Source organism: Bactrocera oleae, chromosome 2 (genome assembly GCF_042242935.1).
Source record: "Bactrocera oleae isolate idBacOlea1 chromosome 2, idBacOlea1, whole genome shotgun sequence".
Classification (NCBI taxonomy): domain Eukaryota; kingdom Metazoa; phylum Arthropoda; class Insecta; order Diptera; family Tephritidae; genus Bactrocera; species Bactrocera oleae.
In genome coordinates this window covers 52,123,499-52,147,756 of record NC_091536.1, presented here as the reverse complement: position 1 = coordinate 52,147,756, position 24,258 = coordinate 52,123,499, and the positions used below count along the sequence as shown (strand labels likewise).

At 33.8% G+C, this 24,258-nt stretch overlaps 1 protein-coding gene across 6 annotated transcripts in view; it reads right to left on the bottom strand.

Annotated features, from left to right (window-relative positions):
• The window catches only part of Antp (homeotic protein antennapedia), a 198,236-nt gene that overhangs the window by 86,766 nt on the left and 87,212 nt on the right, over positions 1-24,258 (bottom strand). For 2 of the 6 annotated variants that reach the window (XM_036370357.2, XM_070113161.1), the window contains exon 1: positions 15,939-16,664. The exons of the other annotated variants lie outside the window; for them this stretch is intronic. The gene's annotated coding sequence lies outside the window, so the exon portion shown is untranslated. Of the gene's footprint in view, positions 1-15,938; positions 16,665-24,258 lie in introns of those variants that run through there. 6 annotated transcript variants of the gene reach the window in all.

Genomic DNA, 24,258 nt, shown 5'->3' with positions numbered 1-24,258 from the left:
AGCCATGTCCGTCCGTCTGTCTGTCTGTATATACGCGAACTAGTCCCTCAGTTTTTGAGATATCAATCTAAAATTTTGCACCTGTCCTTTTCTAACAAAGAAGCTGCTCATTTGTCGGAACGGCCGATATCGGACCACTATTGAATATAGCTGCCATACAAACTAATCAATCGGAATCAAGTGCTTGTATGGAAAACTCTTTCATTTGACGAGGTATCTTCACGAAATTTAGCATGGATTAGTATTTGAGGCAAGAATGTAATCTCCGAAGAAATTATTCAGATCGGATGACTATTGCATATAGCTGCCATACAAACTGAACAATCGGAATGAAGTGCTTGTATGGAAAACTCTTTCATTTGACGAGCTATATTCACGAAATTTAGCACGTATTATTATTTAAGGCATTAATAAATTATCTAACCTCCGAAGAAATTGTATAGATCGGACGACTATAGCATATAGCTGCCATATTAACTGAACGATCGAAGTAAAATGCTTGCGTGGAAATTTTTGTTATTTGACGAGGTATCTTCACGAAATTAGGCACGAGTTATTGCTTAAGGCAACAAATTATTCTCCACAGAAATTGGTCAGATCAGATCACTATATCATATAGCTGCCATACAAATTGAACGTTCGGAATCAAGTTCTTGTAAGGGCCTTTGTATTTGTGAAGGGTATTATAGCTTCGGCGCAACCGAAGTTAACGTTTTTTCTTGTTTTTTTATATCATTTGTCTCCTCAACTACGAACTTTTACGCTTCCTTTGGTTAAAAGCGCACTTCATAAAGCTTTTGGTTTTGTTTAAGTGACAAGAGGACATACCACATCAAAAATAAATTAATATGATATTTTATGATTGATTGCCAAAGCAAAATAGAAATAAACCAGAAAATGTAAAATAATATAACTAAAATATTAGAAAACGAAAATATGTTTAAACTCTTACCTTTTTGATATGTTTAACCGTTAATAATTCAGAAATTTAAGTATATTAAATTCAAAAGAACAAATTCAAGGAGAACACTACCAAAGTCGGTTGTGGTCGTGGGTGAGGCATATATTTTATCTTTTTGTTTAAGACTTAACAGTTAAAGTTGACCTTCAAATTAGCGATTACATATTTGGCCAGAGTAAAACAAAACAATCAGACTTATTTCAAACACATGTGCATCTAAAATAGAAATATGCATCTAAAATAGAAATATGAATATTTGCATTTCATGCCTTCAATATTAGTTAAAAATTATGTAATACATCAGTGGCAGCAACACATAGACCTTATAGATCATTACGATAATGATCGGCGGCTCTGAAATTTAAAATCAAAAAAGATGTGTCCTTGGTTTTCTGACAATTATTATACCCATTTAAACTATGTTCTTATTTTGTATGTTGGTCCTTTTTCGTGCGCAAATTACGCAAATTATAAGAAGACCAACGAAGCTGGCAGGTAGTCAAGGGCGTATTGACTTTCCTCGGCCATCGCCATTAGAATATATTTAGCATTATTTCACGAGGTATAGCAAATTAATTTTTAAAATTAAAGGCGGCTTACGAAATTTACTTAAATGTTTGCAGTCATTGAAATTCCCACCAAACCTAAATAAAAGCAGGACCTTTCCATTACATAAGACCTTTCCATATAAATAAATTATGTGTTGGTAAATCTTGAGAAATCTCATGCCGAAGGGAGACATTTTCTTAAATTTCTCTCATTGTTAACATAAAAATTACTTTCCCTTTCTCTATAGCCCGCAGTTATCATACTATGTACAATAGTACAAGTATGTAAGGACAAAGTATAGTAGAATAATAGAATTTAGGCAACATTATCATAAGAACCCAGTTCCCACCTTGAAGTACAATTAAGTTTATATAGTATTCTACTGGACTAGCTGCAGGCAACTGGATAACAGGTTAGAAATTTAAATTAGTGAAAATGAAAGGTTTGTCAACATCTTTTGCGTTCTTCCCGTTTGTTTTATTTTCATAGTATAGTGTTCTCCGTGGGGGTTTGTTCATTGCTGTTTGTTTCAACATCGACCATTTTAAACAATACTCACGAAATATGCTTGTTTAAAAGAACAATTCATTTATTTTCAGCTAGTCTATGAGAGCGTGAAATTTTCAGTCAACCATGTTTTGAGCACCAAAAGCTTTTTTTCAGCTCAACCATATTCAGGATATGATCAAAATATTTTAAACGATTCTACTTTCCTGTCATTATGAAAACTTTTCATTCTCGTTCAAGCCGTTTAAAATTTCGCTCAAAAATGTTTTTGACCCGAAAATGAGAACCCATCTCAGATCCTTTAGCAGATTTTTCGAGGAAAATATTGGTCAATATGTAAGATCCTTGGCAACTTTTCGTGGAAAGATTGTAACCTTCTGGTGAACAAAGATAAAGTCGGTTCAGTACTTCACCACACAGTAAATAATGGAGGGATTTTTAAGATTTTGGTTAACATTGTACCGTAAATATCGCTCAATGTGTGTGATATTTTATTTATTGGCCACATAGTTGCTTAACGGTTAATCTGCACATAATCAGTTCCGACCCTGTTGTTGAGTTTGTATCGCATAACACCTGAAAAAGCTTTTTCGGCTGTACCCGAACTTAGCCCATTCCTACTTGTTTATAATAAAGTTTTTCTTCCGTATATATCCGCTAAATTTACATTTCTTATTGAATAGGAAAAAAGAAGTAATTTAAGTCAGATTGAGTCGAATAGGTATTATTGGGAAGTAGTCCTTATATTCTTAGTTTCAATCGCCAAACATAGTCTTTACTGTATTTCACTTAAGTTCATACCTAAACAAAAGTTGTCTGTAGCTTATGCCTCAATTTATGTTGTTACGCCGCTGTTCTTGTTGCAATGTCGCACATCTCTGTAAATTCTATTCGTGCACTTCGCACGTTCGATTGATGTGTCTATGAACACGTAACAGATCCGGCAATTGGAATTGACGCCTCCTTGCCCCTCCCACTGCTGTAAACCAGAGCCTTTCTATGGCCTGGATTTTACATTCGTCTAACCGCTAATGCGCAGTTCTTTCTGTGCTGAGGTCGGGCGATTAGTATTGCGTGTGTAGGTTCCTCAGGGAACTTACAGATTTGCGCAGTTGCATTTACGATATTTCTTTGCTTCGTGCAGCATTCATGTTTAACGGTGTACATATGAAATGAAGATGTTAAACGTTTTGCTGACTCGTGCTTTATGAACTCAATTGCAATTTCGTTCATTCACTCATTCGATCGTTCAGGCAATTGCTATTGAATTAATTTGGCTTTATAGTATCTTCCACAAGAGCACTAGCTTATGTTAGGTGGATATTTAATGTACGTTTAACGACTCATAATGTATACAGCGCGGAAATAATGCAGCATACTTATACCTATGTAATATTTCAACGTATCGAACAGACCTATCATCCCTACAACGTTAAACGAATTGATTAAATGTGTTCATCTTACCTTAATATGTTGTGCTAAATTCTGTGGCTCTATATAAATATATTTACCTAAAAAACAAAAAGAAATATGCATATTTTATTAAATCAGAACTTATTTTATCAAATATAAAGTATAATATTTGCTACAGTCCCTGAACAGGGTATATTAAGTTTGTCACGAAGTTTGTAACACCCAGAAGGAAACTTCAGAGACCCTATAAAATATATACATAAATTATCAGCATGATGAACTGATTTGATTTAGCCATGTCCGTCTGTCCGTCCGTCTGTATATACGCGAACAAGCCCTCAGTTTTTAAGCTATTGATCTGAAATTTTGCACCTGTCCTTTTTTCACTAAGAAGCTGCTCATTTGTCGGGACGGCCGATATCGGACCACTATAGCATATAGCTGCCATACAAACTGAATCAAGTATTTGTATGGAAACTCTTTAATTTGACGAGGTATATTCACAAAATTTGGCATGAATTATTATTTAAGGCAATAATGTAATCTCCGAAAAAATTGTTTAGAGCGGACGACCATAGCAAATAGCTGCCATATTAACTGAACGATCGGGGTAAAGTGCTTGCTTTTTTATTTGACGAGACATCTTCACGAAATTAGATCGGAATCAAGTTATTGTATGAAGCCTTTGTATCTGTGAAGGGTATTATAGCTTCGATCCAACCATTGTTTCTATTCAGCTCGGTATATTAAGTACGTAGATTTTGTCATTAAAAAGTACTAATTCAGTCGTAAGAGTTGTATAATTTTTTGGTGTGTGGTTTTCTAATATAATAATTGTCGTGGTTCCAGAGTAAACTTCAGAGTTGTGACCCTTGGAAATGTCCACTCCGTATTTCTTAAAGAGTTTGAATCCTTCAATATAATTATTGCATGCTTTGGTAAATTTTAAAAATTTTCTGCAATCTTTTTTATTATTTTCTCTAGGATAGATAGATGTAGGAATGTGGAACATAAATTAATATATTATTTAAACTTAATTCCAAGAATTGTGAAACTTCGATTGAGTTCATAATAATCACATGCTGTAGTTTTTATCTTACTTTTATAGGCAAGAATTTGAGACCTTGTAGGTCCCCTTTTTTCATTCTATGATTCGGATAAAAATATATATCTTTATATACCGTCGTCAATTGTTGTATTTTATCAAATAACCGTTAGAGAACTCTATAAAATCTTTTTAAGCTCGTTTTCAAAATAATGTGTTTATTATACCATTATATATTACATACACATTCGTTTGTTTACATGCACTTATAGTGGCATAAAAGCTCCGTTTTATAACTTCGTCAAGAAAACACACCTTGTTCGTTATCTCGGGACTTCGGTTACCCTTCTGAAATAAAATATACATGTGTGCTTAGCCATTAAAAGGGTCAATTAACTAATTATACTCTAAGGGATGCAAGGTGATTACGAAACTTGGCATGACAGTGGACATTCTGACAGCTGCTTGGTCGCATTGTGTTCTGTTGATAGCACATTTGTACTGTTTACCATGTTAAACAACCTACAGGCAAATTGCAAACTAAGAGATGTAATGAATAATTTCTATTAACTATCGCGAATATCGAATTGTGGAACCGGGAATACACCACCAGGCTCGCTACTCACGGACATATGCCTTTGTAATATGTACGAAAACACAATTTCATTTGCGAATGCACATAAGCAACTCTTTAGCTTGATTATTTTTCTTCCTAGCGGCACCAAAACGTAAAAACGAAAAAACAATGAGTGTAATCTGTTCGTTGGTTAATAAATCACAGTAACTGTCAGCATCAACATCACCATTCGCATTCGGTGGATAAAACAAAAAACAAGGAAACTCCACAATAAATCTATTCGAAATCAATAATCAAAACAGTATTTGCAGTGTTACAAATATATGTACATATAAATTTATATAAATGTAGTAGGTAACAACAAATTCATCATTAAAGGCAGACATCATCATTGGTGACTTGAAGCGAGAAAGAGTGAGGTTGATGGACAAGTATAGGGGTAGGCAACCCTTAATATGCAACAACTTTTGATTCGTTTCAATGGGTGCTGAGATTTTCAGTCGTTCGTTCGTATCTGTGTATGTGCAAAAATAGATTTGTGATTTTATGTAGTGAGTTTAACACTTAACCACGCCTGCCAACACATATCCGCTTTACATCGACGCATGCACCAGGCTCGACATCGCAATCCTGTCAATGCCTCTGTTTTGGACACGATGGCGTCAGGTTTCTAAGTGATTGCTTTTCACTTACACCAATCGTTTCAATAGTTCATTTTTGCTTGCATACGCACACTCCAACTTTCTCTCTGCTTGTTGTCCTATTGTTCTATCTTTTTCTCTCAGATCTATTTCAATATTTTCTTGAAATAACAACTGCCAACTCTGCTAATTGTATAAAAGTGTCAAATGCCTACTAGAATGTCAGTTTTCCGCCTTCCCTCTTCATTGCTCAATTGACAGGCGCTTTACTAGAGAACCAACCAACTATTACTCGAATTGGGACATTGTGAAAACTTCTTAAGTTTCATAGTACTAAGGCAGAGTGAGTGTACATCTAATCATGAATGTGCAGATGTGTGTAAGCAGTTCTGTCTTGTATAAAATTTCTTGCATTTTCTTTGTCATCTTAGTTACAGGATATTACGAGAAGCTCGTGAGGAAATTAGATCGTCAACATCGTAGCTAGCTTCTCTCTGGAAAAGCAGGAAAACATTTGTACTTCAACCTACTAAGTGCATTTCATTAAAATAAAGTATGCATGTATAAATATACTTTTATATTTGTACATATGAGGTGTATTCCCTTAAGATATGAAACAATGAACGCCTGCCCAAATCTCAAGAGGTCTAAGCATTTCTGGTATTTAATACACGAATATTTGTGTTAATGGAAATAATGCAGTCACTTTTAAAAATTAAGATAAACGTATGTATGAAATGTGTTTTCGACGTGCATATATATTTTTTTTAATGCAGAAATGAATTAATATATTATTATATTGTCTTGGCATGATGTGGTTTAATACTGTACTCATAAATCATAAGTTTAGTACTCCTATTACATGTTTCCATAAGTAAATTCAGACCAAGATCACAAAAAATTTAAAACAGGTATGTGTACACATGTTTGTATAGTGTATAACATAGAGTAGAAAATAAATATAACAAGTAAAGAAAGGCTAAGTTCGGATGTAACCGAACATTTTATACTCTCGCAAAGTCAAATGGTATACTCGTTTGAGATTTCTTTGTGGATTGACTGATATTTTCGGTAGAAGGTCAACTATAGGCACTGGGGTCCACATATTTAGTACTTAGGGGTTTGAACAGTTTTGGTTCGATTTAGACAACTTTGGCCGCAAGGTGGCATACTTTAATTGCATTATTCACGCAAAGTTTTGCCCCGATATAATCATTGTTACCTGATTTGCACAGTGGAAAGTAAAAGAATCAGATGGAATTGAAAATGGTGTTACATGGGAAGTAAGCGTGGTTGTAGTCCGACTTCGCCCATTTTTGCACTATGACATAGAAACATGAAAAGAACGTTATGAACCAAATTTGGTTGAAATCGGTTGAGCAGATCTCAAGATATGGGTTTTCACCTAAAAGTGGGCTGTGCCACGCCCACTGACTAATTTTGAACGCGGTTCCTATAAAGCCAATTTATACCATCTCAGAGATAAAATATAATGTCTCTGGCGTGTTTAGTGCTTGATTTATCGCGCTTTTAGTAGTTTTTAACAGTACCGTTATATGGGGAGTGGGCGGAGTTGCCACCCGATTTCAACTATTTTCACACCGTCAATAGAAGTGCTAAAAACATTTGGTTCTAGTGAATTTTGTTATTATAGCATTAGCGGTTTAGGAGATATGCACATTAAACCTATTAGAGGGACCACGCCCACTTTTTAAAAAAAAGTTTTAACTGCAGATACCCCTCCCTAATGTGATCCTGTGTACCAAATAACAGTCTTGTATCTTATTGCGGAGCTTAGTTATGGCAAGTTATTTGTTTTTGATTAATGGCGTTTTGTGGGCGTGGCAGTGGTCCGATTACGCCCGTCTGCAATACCAACCGTCTCACGGTACCAAGAAACATGTCTACCAAGTTTCATAAAGATATCTCAATTTTTACTCAAGTTAGAGCTTGCACGGACGGACGGACAGACGGACGGACGGACAGACAGTCAGCCGGATTTCAACTCGTCTCTTCATCCTGATCATTTATATATATATAACCCTATATCTAACTCGATTAGTTTTAGGTGATACAAACAACCGTTAGGTGAACAAAACTATTATACTCTGTAGCAACAGGTTGCGAGAGTATAAAAATTGTATATAAGATGATAGTAAAAGAGAGAAATTTTAATAAGTCGTTTGGTGTTCTGGCGTCATATTAACTTAAAAATGTTATAAATAAGTTAAAATTCAAATTGAAGACGACACATTATCATTTATAGTCGTTTGAATTTGCGAACAATCATTGAAATCGACACGTAACACGAATTCACCACAAATTTGTGTGAATTGAATTGACAATTTGCAGTGATGCTGCTCTTTTTGTTTTAATGGATTTTTTAGGGTCATATGTAAAGTTTGATTGTTTTGCTTCGTCACAGCTAATTTTTATTGGTAACAAAAAGCATGTGTATAAATTACAAGGGCATCTTTATGAGCCAGTACATATGTATGTCATTGTTGTTGTCTGCAAATTGTGACGATGAAAACATTATATGTATCAAAAAATAATTTTTCAACAAAAAATTTAAACGTGGACCGGGACGATCAAAAAGGTAAGCGGAAATGTAGCAATCAAACTAAAAGAAGGGAACGAGCATGCAATCGGTTTCAAATATATTGCGGTGGTAACTGCGGCTACAATGCATTTAATCATAAGTGCAGTCATGTAGAAATTAGTAGTAGCGTTTGTCATTAAAATATAAATACTATTTACAACCAAAGCGTTCTCACAGGATTAAAAAAGTGGAGAACCATTAAGTGTGTAATATTTTTGGTTTAAAATACTTGTAAAATAGTGTGACAAAAAAATCTGTGTAAGAGAAATAGTTTTTGTTCTTGAGTACTGAAATGTTTCCTCTAACAGTACATCAATTTCTATGTTTCTACATACCTGTGTATTTAGTAAGTAAGGAGGAACTCAAATCTAGTGGAACTATGTACTAAATATTTCCACATCTGAAATACTTGAAATGTCAATATTTAAGGGAAATTTAAGCAAAATTCAGGAAACGAGATTGAAAATGGAATTCTTGGAGCAGTGATAAAAATTTAATTTATTATTGTGATCCTTTTACTAATTTATAATTTTATCTATCTCTACTATTTTACTGGGTTACAACAACCATTAGTTGGACAAAATCGATCCACCATTACGCAATATGTTGCAAGAATGTAAAAAATAATTTGGAAGGCGAAGCCTACAAAGAGCGAGAACGGTTAATAATGATAATAGCGTTCAGGAAAGGGTGAGGTCCAATCTATTTGGTTCATTTCCCTCTTATTTTTAACTTTCCCATATCAGCGGCAAACAATATAAGTGACAGTGGCGGATGTTGCAACCTTTACGTATATTTTTATACTCTCGCAACCTGTTGCTACAGAATATAATAGTTTTGTTCACCTAACGGTTGTTTGTATCACCTAAAACTAATCGAGTTAGATATAGGGTTATATATAATTGAGCTATCTTTATGAAACTTGGTAGACATGTTTCTTGGTACCGTGAGACGGTTGGTATTGCAGATGGGCGTAATCGGACCACTGCCACGCCCACAAAACGCCATTAATCAAAAACAAATAAATTGCCATAACTAAGCTCCGCACTAAGATACAAGACTGTTATTTGGTACACAGGATCACATTAGGGAGGGGCATCTGCAGTTAAATTTTTTTTTTTAAAGTAGTCGTGGTCCCGCCTCTAATAGGTTTAATGTGCATATCTCCTAAGCCGCTAACGCTATAATAACAAAATTCACTGGAAGCATATTTCTTTAGCACTTCTATTGACGGTGTGAAAATAGTTGAAATCGGGTGGCAACTCCGCCCACTCCCCATATAACGGTACTGTTAAAAACTACTAAAAGCGCGATAAATCAAGTACTAAACACGCCAGAGACATTAAATTTTATCTCTGAGATGGTATGAATTGGCTTTATAGGAACCGCGTTCAAAATTAGTCAGTGGGCGTGGCACAGCCCATTTTTAGGTGAAAACCCATATCTTGAGATGTGCTTCATTGATTTCAACTAAATTCGGTACGTAACATTCCTCTTATATTTTTATGTTATAGTGCGTAAATGGGCGAAATCGGACTACAACCACGCCTACTTCCCATATAACACCCTTTTAAATTCCATCTGATTCTTTCACTTTCCACTATGCATATCAAGCAACGATGATTATATCGGGGTAAAACTTTGCGTGAATAATACGTTTAAAGTATGCCACCTTGTGACCAAAAATTGTCTAAACCAACCAAAATTGTGACCAAAAATTGAACCAAAACTGTAAGCCCCTAAGTACTAAATATGTGGACCCCAGTGCCTATAGTTGACCTTCTACCGAAAATATCAGCCAATCGACAAAGAAATCTCAAACGAGTACACCATTTCACTTTGCGAGAGTATAAAATGTTCGGTTACATCCGAACTTATCCCTTCCTTACTTGTTTTTTGTTGCAATTTCCAATTTTTGATTTTTAGCACATTCTGTTATTTCCATTCGCAGGGTGATCTGTGGTATGTGGTTACATCTTTTTGTTGCAAATATATATTTGCGGCAAAAGCCATAAATCATTGTTCGATTTCAAAAATGAAAAACAAAATTGAAAAGAACATTTAAGCTTAATCGCCGAGAAGGATGCGTAAGGTGGCAGGTCGTTGCGTTGACGGCGACAAGGTAGGACAACATGCGTAGATTTTTATTGCAGTTTGATTATTACTGTTAAATCCATAAATCCATAATATCTCTGGATGACGTACCAGCAATTCAATCTCAAGTTGTAAATTTTTATCTGCGTAGACATATACTATCACCTGATTATACACAATATTCATCGGTATATGTCTTAGGTGTTGTATAATTGTAAGAGATAAAAGTAAAAAGTTCAGAATCACGAAAAAATTAGCCGAATTCATGGCTATGTACCTGTCGTTAAATCCTTGCAATGAATACTTTTGATAAGAGGTGTGTGTAATTAATTCAGCGTGTTACAAAAAAGCTGAAACCAAATAAGTTGCCCGAACACGATAATTAAATGAATATTCGGCAGAATGGGTTTTAGTTATTTTGAACATAATTAGTCTAAGGGATGGGAGTAGTTATTATCCTGTTAATTTCACGTCACGTCATATAACGGTAGAAGATAAGGTGACAAGGCAATAGATAGAGGATAGATACCACCAGCATCATTTCAACTAGTCCTATTAAATAAAACGTTTGAATAAAATTTGGCAGACCTTACAAAATTATTATCGAACATATGGGATTTATTGGATTGACGCAAGATAACGTTCGAGCTCTGTTTCGAGCAATAGGACTAAAGACCATGCAAAAAGATCAAATAACTAAATAGCTGTTATCAATTCCGAAGCCGCAGATTCAAAGTTGGTTGTAGTGAGAAAAAAATGTGAAATGTCTTTAAACTGGTTTGATCAACTAATATGTTTTTCTTTTGTCAATGATGTATATGCTCCATTACACTTTACAAAAATTTACCATTACCTTTGCGTTTGAGAAGGGCAGAAAATGTTGCACTTTTTCCTGGTTAGACTGCAACATTTTGAGAAAATAACAATCGAACCTGGCAAAATATTGAGAAAAGAGCACGCAAATTTGACTCATCGAGGTTAGAGGAGGATAAATGCAACATTTTTATGAGAAAAGAAAACGCTATAAGAAGAGAATCTGTCACCAAAAGTGTTGTTGCAATCACTTTCATTACTTTTGGACCAAATTATAAAACCAAGTACTAAACAAGAAAAAACGTAAACTTCGGTTACACCGAACCTATAATACCCTTCACAAATACAAAGGTTCCTTACAATATTTTGATTCCGATTTAATTTCGTAAAGATACCTCGTCAAATGAACGAGTTTTCCATACAAGCACTTGATTCCGATTGTTCAGCTTGTTTGGCAGCTATGTGCTATAGTCATCCGATGTAAACAATTTCTTTGGAGATTACATTGTTGCCTTAGAAAATAACTCATGCCAAATTTCGTGAAGATATTATGTCAAATAAAAAAGTTTCCCATACAAGCACTTGATTCTGATTGTATCGGCCGTCCCGACAAATGAGCAGCTTCTTAGTGAAAAAAGGACAGGTGCAAAATTTCAGATCGATAGCTTAGAATGACTGACTAGTTCTCGTATATACAGACGGACGAACGGACGGACATGGCTTAATCAGCTCAGCTCATCATGCTGATAATTTATGTTTATATTTTATAGGGTCTACGATGTTTCCTTCTGGGTGCTACAAACTTCGTGGCAAACTTAATATACCCTTTTCAGGGTATAAAATCGATAATATATGTTAACTATAGAAAATAGTATCACCCTACTAGATTTAAAGAAAAATTTAAAGGATATTTTTTTCTCTAAAGTAAATGTTTTTATAGAGTTGTTACAAAATTTTTTTATTATTATTTGTAAGCTTTTTTTGTGGTTGATGATCTTGTTAAGTCTCAAAACAGAACTAAGACCAAACATTGCATAGTCATTGTATTCCATACCTTAAACTCTAACTGCAGTATCTAGTAAATTTCAATGGAAATTCCTCTTTTACAAGTTCGTGGTCGCATTGCTTCAGGCCATTTCAATTGAGCACCATTAACTCAACTTCAACTATATCCATTATAGGTTAATGTGTTCATTTAAAGTTTGATTTGATTTGAGTATAAATAATTTACAATAAATACAAAAATGTTCATTTCTTAGGCATTTGTGACCAGTTAAATATTTCAGAAGTATTAATTATACAATACAAGTATAACTTATAATAAACTGCAACATATAGACTTTAAATATAATTCTTACTATCACAACGATAAAATCGCGTATTTCGGTTGATCAGGGAATTAAAATTTTATGCAACAAGCTACAAATATTATGCTTGGGCAATAAACGCACTTACATATATCGACCTTTGGCTGGATGACAGGAACATTATAATACTATATCCTGAGTTGTACTTCATGAATCACATGAGCTCGCGTAAACGCACGATTAAAATAATTGCATGAGTGTCTACACATTCAGTAGGCAGGTGATCGCAGTCTTAGTGGAGACTTTGATGCCTACCTATTGATTACGACGTTTTAGTCTGTTGCTTTGATATCACCTCGCGGCCAATTTGTATACATTTCAGCAACGTCGAAACTCTAAATTTCATTGAAGATGAAACAATTACAGGGAAGCAGACAATAAGAATGACAATAACACAAACTCAGCGATGTGGTTTATGGAACATGAACGCTTGACTTACTCACTGAACTCACTTAAAATCAGGGAAGCTAATCTCGAATGGTCGATCAATAGTAGTACTATTGGTTGTCCACAATTTGGCCTGGATGCGCCAATTTATTATTCCTGTAAATTGATTTTTATCTACGCTTAATCGATTGTTGATCCCACATACAAGTAAGTACGTGTACTCACCGAACGCACAGAGCCACGCACAGAGCCAAGCACATGAGCGAATACGCATATATATGTACGTGCACACTATATATACATACAAAGAGGCATATCTAGTTAACAGTTTACATCTGTGCAAGTTCATTTGTATGTTTTAAGTGTGCATATTCAGTGGTTTAAGAATATAATTTATGTTGGTTCACACGTTGTTTTGCACGTAATTTATTATCGTCATTTTCTCGTCTACTGCCAGAAACTGCAGGAAAACAATCCTGTGCACGTCTAGTGTAATTATCTAGTTATGCTTTAGTTTAATACGGCCTTGAGGTGAATCAGACCTTTTCACAAAGGTGTGTGAAAGCGATAGTTCACTTTTGCTGTATAGTTTTGTTCCAAAATATTATTTTATAACTTGAATATTAATAGAACATACCTATACTCTTCATAAGTAATGATAAATCTTATGATTACACTTATTCTGTCTAAACTAACTTATGGAGCATGTGAAGTTATTCAGAGAAGTTATTATAAAACTACAGTCTTAACAAGTGGAGCGAAATTGGTTTCGTAAATGGATTTATATGATATTAAATGTATAAGTCTAAATAGCCTTAATAACCCAGCTGCGACATTGAATATTATTTTAGCGAATACAAATAAATTACAAATTGTTCCGTTTGAATGTTTAATTTATATATATAAATATGATTTACATCCTGAAATCGCCACCTTTATAAATATTTAGACGTACAAGTACATATATTATTTAATAACAAGTAAGGAAGAGCTTAGTTCGAAAGGGACAGAACATTATTTTGTTTAAAAAATCTGTGCACTTAATATCATTAAAATATCTGACATATTTTCAATTAATTTCATTCATTCATTTCATTTCTTAATTTCATTAACAGAATTCATATATTGACCGATTCAAACGGTATAAAGCCAACCGGAAGCAATTTCAAATTGATATATGGGAAGGCGGCACAGTTGTAGTGTAATTTCGCTCACAATATAATAGAAGGATGTTGAAATAATAAATAATGTTGTGCACTGATCTTGCTTGAAATTGTTCGAGTAGTAACCGATATATAAGATTTCACCTAAAAGTGGGCGTGCCACACCATTGTCTAATTTTGACACCATGCTTCCATGATGTCTTTTTGTATTTTTTAGGATGTGAAATGTAATGCTTCTTACGTATTTATTATGAGTTACCGCACTTTTCGTAGATTTTAACTCAACGGGAAGCGAGCATGGTTATTATCCGATTTTACCCATTTCCACACCGCCGGAGGAGGTGCCTAAAGGGTTTGTCCTCAGCTAAAGTTGCCTCTCCATTCTTCGATACCCTGTACAAAATTGCAGGCTTGTGCCTTAATTTGCGGCTTAGTTATTTCATTGTGTGTGTAAGGATGACCATTAGCTGCCTATTTGCAGTACCAACTTCCACAGAATATCACTTCAAGTTACTTCAAGTTGGACAGACGGATAAAATCCGGATACTCGTCTCCTCTTCCTGGTTATTTTGGTATTTATAATATATATATTTACATATGTATGTACATTAGACTGCTTTTTTTTTTTGAACTATTTTTTTTTTCGATCCCATGGTGAAATTTTGTTGGAAATACCATAAAAAAAATTCCCTAAAAATTTGGGACTTTAATTTTTATATTAATTACTAGACCTAGGCCTGTAAAGATTTCCCATATAAAATACACTAAAATTTGATTTTTTTTCTTTTTAATTTTATAACTCAGCGGCAGTTGATGGGATTATCTCACCCATCATTAGGTATTCCTCAGAATTGAACGCTCTACAAAAGTCTCCATTGCGGTAAAGTTATAACTTGCACCTGCGGGGTAGTACGGGCCCCCAAACCTAATTTTTCCATAAAATTCGCGTTTTTTTGGAATTATCTCGTAAACAACACTAGATACAGAAAAATTGTTAATAACAAAATTGTAGGAAATTTAATTCCCTACAAAAAAGTCTTTGGCACGAAATCGATAATATTAATACTCTTTGAGATACAATTTTTCTGTATCTAGTTTTGTTTACGAGATAATTCCAAAAAAACGCGAATTTCATGGAAAAATTAGGTTTGGGGGCCCGTACTACCCCGCAGGTGCAAGTTATAACTTTACCGCAATGGAGACTTTTGTAGAGCGTTTAATTCTGAGGAATACCTAATGACGGGTGAGATAATCCCATCAACTGCCGCTGAATTATAAAATTAAAAAGAAAAAAAATCAACTTTTACGTGTATTTTATATGGGAAATCTTTACAGGCCTTGGTCTAGTACTTAATATTAAAATTAAAGTCCCAAATTTTAGGGAATTTTTTTTATGGTATTTCCAACAAAATTTCACCATGGGATCGAAAAAAAAAATAGTTAAAAAAAAAAAAAGCAGTCTAATGTACATATCTCAAATCTCTTAAACTTTGTGCAACATACTCGTATGAGAATTTTAACTTTGTATTGAAATTCAACCTTGGTCTCCTTCAGAATATAGGGTACAAGAGAAATATTTTGACCGATTTCACTGAATTTGATTTAGTACTTGTATGTGATATATTAGTCTTCAAAAGGTGGGTATACGGAGAGTGCCCTTGGTTAGATTCGGATAAAGTATATAAGATATTGGCATAGATGTGGAACACTATCAGGGAATTACTCTCATTTTATAAGGGGCGGCGCGGAAGTGGTCTCCGTTAATCTGGTTTCATTAAGTATTTGTATTTTAATTTTTATAATTGAGTCATAAACTTACCTAAGTTTCCATCCAGTTAATATCAATCCGCTAATTACTAATTATGAAATTGAGTTGATAATTCAGGGTTGCAAATTCAGCTTCTTCATTTAAATCAAAATATCTTGGCAACACAATACATAGGTTTCAAGTCAGGAGCCACTTATGGATTTAAGCAGTCTTATGGAGAGTGAAATGATTTCCAACCGAATCGATTTTAATTAAATACAAAACTATATTTTTAATTTAGTACACATTCCGCAATAATTAATAAACGGCAAATGACACGATATGGCGGGTGGTTGACAACATTAAATTTTCCTTTTTTGTTATTTACAGAATTTTTTTCGTTTGGTCCTTAGACGTATTTTACATTTTATCTTCAAAATTCTGACAGGCAACAAAAATGACTTAACGAGGCTTAATGAGAACATGTTCGTGTTTGACACCACAAATTATCAAAACGCAAATTCCGCCGATTCTTAGATTGGATCATGAAAAACATTTTACACCGCCTGTTATGTCATGATTCCATAAAGAATCGAGCTGCTGCCAATTGAACGTTTAGCCGACGGCTTTACAATTTTCTTATGTTTTTTTTATAGATTCACATGAACTTCTTTGCTTTTACTTAAAATATAGCTATTTCTTTGTACTTATAAAATTGTAAAATAATCTTTCATTATATTTTTTTATTGATTTTTGTTTGAGTTATCGACTGTTTTTTTGGTAGCTTTTGCTTTATTTTGCATGCGCGACACAACACTAGCTCCAGAGGGGCCAAAGCGCTCAACTACCAATTCAAAGCAAACATTTGTTGTTCACTTTTATATGCAGCTCATTTTAATTTAGCTGTTGTAGGATATTTTATGTTTTATGGTTATTTCGTTTTCATGGCAAATCGAGCAGATGTAGATACAGATTCTGTTCGTACTATGCTACAAAAAGTATATACAAGTATATACATATGTATGTGTATATAAACAAAAGGCATTGAGGCACGAAGCCGAGAGCGTATATTCAGATTTCCTCTTTAGCTGGTACATAACTACGAAATGCACATATGTACATATATGTATAACTGTGCGGCTGTACATTTTTTTCATTCATTATGAGCAATAATGAAATCAGCAATTCTCTTTCTTTGCAAATCATCCCTAATTTACGAGTATGAGTAAAGAGAACTTAGTGCGATATTACAGAGAAATAATTCTCTTCATTGGCTTTTGGTTTTCATTTATAGAGTTTGTTGATAAGGCGATATAACCACAAGTTTCCTTAGCTTTTTTTTCTTCTTTCTTTTTATACCCTGAACAGAGACAGAGTATACGAGTAACTCTGCCACAAACTTTGTAACACCCAGAAGGTAACATCAGATACCCTTTAAAATATATACATATATATAAATGATCATCATGACATGTTGAGTCGATTTAGTTATGTCCGTCTGTCTGCCTGTATATACGCGAACTACCCTCAGTTTTAAAGAGATCGATCTAAAATTTGCACTCGTCCTTTTCTTTCCAAAAAGCAGCTCATTCGTCGGAACCGCCGATATCGAACCACTGTGGCGTATAGCTGCCATACAAACTGATGGATAAAAATCAAGTTCTGGTATGTAAACTTCTTTATATATGAAGGGATTTATAGCTTCGGTGCAGCGTCGGTGCAGCGATGTTAACGTTTTTTCTTGTTTAAATTTAGCATTGCAGCTATAGTAGAATTTTGTTGATCATTTAACAATTTTTCATTCTAAACATAATGAATGAAAATAAAATTATTCAGATATAAATGGAGCTGTACATGATGACGTTGGTATTTAAAATTGCTTTTACTATAAAACGCTATAAAACTTTAAAGGGTTTTAACGAAATCGTTGATAGACATTTCCTCGTTATTTTTGTAGTTCATGTTATATGTCTAAAGAAAATAATCGACGTCTTGACGGTGGCCTCCATATTTTATATCAAATAAATATGTTTTTGAAATTATTACCCGCCGCTTGCAGTCCGAAATAAAGCAAATTTGGCGCCTTCACCAAATTTTTCATTTTAAAGTGTAGAAATTCTCTCAATGCGCATGCCGTTTGAGCAATTCACAAAGCTCTTAATACACAGTTTTTGAAATACTTGACAATAAAAACAACTGAAATCCCATATTTAAACTGTTGATTTCAAGCCAATAACAGATAATGAAATTTTTCAAATTTTTAATAATTACCAACATTTGTATATGAGTACGAGCTTATGTATGCATATATAAGCAAGTAGCGGTTTCATCAGCGGCTCTGTAGCATGTCTCGCATATTCCATACATAATTATGTAAGTACATGAGTATTTAATCTGTAAATCATGAAATTCCTAAATGCTCAGCTAAAGTGAAAATGGCTGGATCTAAAAAATGCGGAGAGATATGAATATTAAACTTACTTGTCACACTGTTTCATCGCGTTGATTTTGTGACCTGTTAAGGGATGCTAGCGTGCAGGTGAACTTGCTTGCATTCAACATAAAGTGTCTGTCCTTTGACCGCCAAACAATACCACTGTCATTCTTGGCTTAAGGCTGAAAGCGAGCTTATGTATATTAGTGCCCTTGTTTATCAGTGTGTTTGTAACAGCATCACACCGGGGTGCCAAGCGTAGACATACAAAAAGATAACGATCACGAGTAAAATTTCAAATTGAATTTTTTTCCACAATGAATATTTTCTTCGCAAACAAAGCGATGACGACGAGACATCGCAACCTCAAAAATGAAGGACATCGAATTAAAAGGACACTTGTAGAAGGTGAGTATCAGTGATGGAAAATATGATTTATGTACTGTTGATGGTAAAGCTGATAGTAGTTCATGCCGTTGGTTCTCTGTTCGATATACTACAATATGTAGGTAGGTGTTCTTTGTCTATATTACTGTTTGTTTATTTTCAATTGATTTTCTAAGAACGTTTCCCTCAAATGCAAGTTTGTAGAGGTTAAAAAGTTTAATATATAATTAAGTTAAGGACATTTAGAAAATGGAGAGATATAATGTTTTTTTAGTGTTATGGTCCATTAACATACAACTTTCTTCGCTTTGCTTCAAAATTCATACATACTTTAACAACGAAGCGATAAAGCATTTATTACTTTTCATTCTTCTCTTGTTTGGCAAAGCGTAAAAAGATGAGCAATGCCCAAAATTTTGCTTTGCTTTGTGATCGAACTCATGCAAAAGCATTCATCGAACTTCTCTGTCAAAACAAATGTCAGAAGCAAAGTGAATCAAAAGTTGTATGTGAATCAGGCATTAAGCTTGAAAATATACTCTATATTAGGGGCGACCAAAAAAATTTAATTAATAAAGAAAGAGCTAAATTTGTGACTGATCAAGTGGTGCCAAATCTTAATATAAACACGTAAGGAAGGGCTAAGTTCGTCTGTAACCAAACATTTCGTACACTTGTAACTTGCACGGAACAAAGCCGGAGGAACACCTTCATGTTTGGGAAAGTACCGCCGTGATCTCATTCATTTAAGGAAGGAAAATACTCTGTTATTAGAAAGAGATTCTTTCTGAATTTCTTTAAAATTTCTTACATATTGACCGATAGATGCGGTATAAAGTAAATCGGAGGTTAAAAAATATTTATGTTAGGTATATGGGGACTAAGGGAAGTGTTGACCTCCTCTAACTTATTTTTGACACAAGTTATAGTTCTTTCGACAATTTTTGAACCTAAGATGAAATACTTTAAGGGCGCTATTTGTGCAATGTGTGTCTCCTGTACCAAACTACAATTTTTTATTTTACTTTGCGGCTTAGTTGTGATACTTTAAAGGTTTTCGTTTAATGGCGTTTTGCGGGCGTGGTAACCGATTCCACCTATCTGCAATGTCAACCTCCCTTGGGCGCCAAGGAAGATGTGCACCAAGTTCCATCAAGCTAGCTCAATTTTTACTCAAGGACAGACGGACGGACAGACAGACACTCGGAATTTAACTCGTATCGTCATCCTGATCATTTATATATATGTGTATATATCTATAACCCTATATCTATCTTGATAAGTTTAAGGTGATATATACAACCGTTAGGTGAACAAAATTATAATATTTTGTAGCAGCATGTTGCAAGAGTATAAAAAGATGTTCCGAAAGAATTCACTATTCAACAAAAGAGCATTAAAACAGGTTAACAAAACATTTTTTGTTTTGTACATGAGTTTTACTTATACATTCTGGTTATATAAGCAAATGTATATGGGAAAGGACGATTAAAAATCGAAAATAATTGCTTTTTAAGCAAATATAGCGATTTAACCATTTTTTATTTTCGCGTCCATATGATCTCGATCTCGGCGGCCTGTTGCCGTCAAAAGAGAGGAAAGAACGGGTGATGATAGTGTTGCTTGCATCGAAGCAAAGAAAATACCCTCATTTTTTAGGAAAACTTTATATTAAAAAATGTTGCGAAACATTCATTATTCGACGCAATCGTCAATGGATTTCAATCAAATTTATATTTTATTAAGTTATATACTCACTTATTTTTATTGCTATATTTTCCTTGGCGTCAGTTAAAATTATATTAAAATCATCTTCAAATGAGATATATGGGATATAAACTCAACTAAAGCAGCTAAATTTAATATTATATAATGAGTTGATATGAAAAAAGGGAAGAGCTGATTGAATTAATTTGGACATTGCTGAGGTATACTTGAGATCATATTTTCAAGCAATTTTATATATATATAATACCCACATTGAACGACATGTTTGACATAAGGTCTATTAGAATAACGTAAATCAATATAGGTACTATTTGGGAGTTGGGGTATTCGTAGATAAATATATATATATATATATCATTATAAATAAGTACTATATATATAGGAATTAGCCGTAGTTGTATTCGCTCATTTTCTCACTGTAACTTTTATGTACCAAATTTTGTTTGATCAAGTAGTTCCGGAGATATATGGTTTCGCCTAAATTTCATCATGTAGACATTTACGCAAGAACAACGTTAACAAATTATTCAATTTAATTATCAAAATATTCGTTTTCCAATTATGGTTATGGTGAGTGGTGCTGTAAGTAAACAAAACTGTCGATTCTTGTACGAAAAAAATTCACAAATTATTCATGAACAACCATTACATTCACCTAAATTGATAGTTTTTTGTGATTTTTGGTTTGGTGGAATCATCGGTCCGTACTTCTTTCGAAATGAAGCTGGTGACACCGTTGCTGTCAATGGAGAGCGTTATAGATCGATGATCACCAACATTTTATGTCTGCAATTGGAAGAAGTTGATCTTGACAGTATCTGGTTCCAACAAGACAAGGCTATGTACCCCACAGCACGTGCAACAACCGAATTATTGCTACAAAAGTTTGGAGATTCGATAGTTTCAAAAAATTGTGGCATTGAATGGCCTCCAAGAAGTTGTGATTTAACACCATTAGACTACTTCTTGTGGGGTTATTTGAAGTCATTGGTCTTTAGTAATAAACCAAACTCTTTTCAATAAATGGGCTAATCGAATTCGTTCCTGCAAAAGAAGTCTTGGAGGCCATTTGAATTATGTTATATTTAGAACTTAATTGTATCGATTGTACTTCACAATGAATAAAAAAACATTTGAAATTCCTTAACAATTACTGTGTTTTTTTGAAAAAAAAAACATTTCACTTTTATTGAAAAACCCTGTATAAAAATTTTGGAACTTTCAATTGGGAAAGCGTGTTTTTCTAATCCCTTGCAATGATTTTAGGTAATTTTCGCTGATGGGAAGTAAAATATAGTAATAAAACTAAGTGAGTATATGACCTTCAAAATAAGTTAATATGATATCAAATTTGATTATATTATTATTCATGATTTCAGAGAAAAATGATGTTGATCCTTCTCGCTATATTTTGTAATATTGCCAACACTTCAAGGTATTTAGCCTAGCTAAGTTACAAGGGTATGAAATGTTCGGTTACACTCGAACTTAGCCCTTCCCTTCTTGTTCGTATTATTCTTAAATAATGCGGTCTTTGTTGTTAATGTTGCAACAGAACCAAGTGAACTGTGGAGTGGACATCTCCGCTTTATATATATAAAGAAACTTTGCAGAATTTAATGTCTACAGATTGTTTCAAAAGTCTGATCGTAAATGTAGAACATTGCTTAGATTACAATTCAAGGCCAATGCAACATAAATCCAGAAAATGTCAAAGCTTATAAAAGTGCGTTTGGAAAAACTTGAACAGTTTTTGTGTGTTTACTTATTTATGTTCTAACAACAACTTTACAACACATTGCAAATACAAGTATATATGTGAGTGGTATATGTAAGGCATGAAAAATATGTACAGATGAGGAAACAAAACAGAATTCGCCTAAAGCAAAATCCTACTAGTACTTAATGATTAAACGGCTCAAACATACATATATAGTTTTCTTCGCGTTTCATATTGTTTCAGTGAAGCTTTTAAAGAAATTTAAATTTAACAGTTCTTTTTTAAATTATTTGGTTTTTAAAAATAATACGTACTGAAATAGTCAAGAGTATACCTATATTTGTATTAATAACATAATATACATATGTATATATGTTTCGCTAAAATAGTTCAAAATAGTATAGAAAATAACTATTGTACATATTTCAGTATACTTCAGTATGATATGAAAATAGTATCTCCTTCAGAGAAGGCAATTTCGTCTAGTCCTAATTTAAATATTTTGATTCCTTCTACCTGAACTCCAATTTTCGAAAGTATTCAACTTTTGGCTACACCTGAACTTATCTCTTCCTTACTTGTTTTTTGTAAAATTTGTTTTGAAATACCCATTTTATACAAGTTTGGAAACTAAAAATTATTTTTTTCAGAAAATTGTGTTTTTTAAAATAAAATGCAGCAATATGAATATTAATTGTTCAATTACTAAAGCTTACAAAAGCACATTCATATATGTATAGGTATATACATTTAATCATTCAAGACTACTTGATTTATAACCATTTTCGGAATTGCTTTGATGTCTCCAACTAGTGGACCATAAAATTAAACAATATTAAAGACAAACGAACTGTTAGCTCAAATTACGAAATTTATGCAAACGTTAGAAATTTCAATTTTACCATTTGCAAAGTCAACCAAAAATTTATTTTTGGTTCTTTGAAGTAACAGCAAAACGAAAGACATTGGACATATACAACGTGTGTGTGTGTGTGTCTTATTGCACAACTAATAAAGTGATAAGTGTTGAATTTATACTCTTTCAGTATGTTAAAACAGAGTATAATATATAATATTTGTTCACCTAACGTATAAAATATATATACTCGTGTTGTAATGTACCATGCTTGTGGTGTCAAGGTTGTGGTGAAGGTGAACGAAAACATAAAAAGGCTATAACAAAGCCGTAAATTAATATAGACAAGTAAGGAAGAGCTAAGTTCGGATGTAACCGAACATTTTATACTCTCGCAAAGTCAAATAGTATACTCGTTTGAGATTTCTTTGTGGATTGACTGATATTTTCGGTAGAAGGTCAACTATAGGCACTGGGGTCCACATATTTAGTACTTAAGTACTTAAAGTAGCTTAAACAGTTTTGGTTCGATTTAGACAATTTTTGGCCACAAGGTGGCATACCTTAATCGCATTATTCACGCAAAGTTTTATCCCGATACAGTCATTGTTGCCTAATTTGCATAGTGGAAAGTGAAAGAATCAGATGGAATTTAAAATGGTGTTATATGGGAAGTAGGCGTGGTTGTAGTCCGATTTGACATAGAAACATGAAAAGAACGTTATGCACCGAATTTGGTTGAAATCGGTTAAGCAGATCTCAAGATATGGGTTTTCACCTAAAAGTGGGCTGTGCCACGCCCACTGTCTAATTTTGAACACGGTTCCTATAAAGTCATCTCATACCACCCCAGAGATAAAATTTAATGTCTCTGGCGTGTTTAGTGCTTGATTTATCGCGCTTTTAGTAGTTTTTAACAGTACCGTTATATGGGGAGTGGGCGGAGTTGCCACCCGATTTCAACTATTTTCACACCGTCAATAGAAGTGCTAAAACATTTGCTTCCAGTGAATTTTGTTATTGTAGCATTAGCGGTTTAGGAGATATGCACATTAAACCTATTAGAGGCGGGAGCACGCCCACTTAAAAAAAAAAAATATAACTGCAGATGCCCCTCCCTAATGTGATCCTGTGTACCAAATTATAGCTTGCACGGACGGACAGACGGACGGACGGACAGACAGTCACCCGGATTTCAACTCGTCTCTTCATCCTGATTATTTATATATATATAACCCTATATCTAACTCGATTAGTTTTAGGTGAT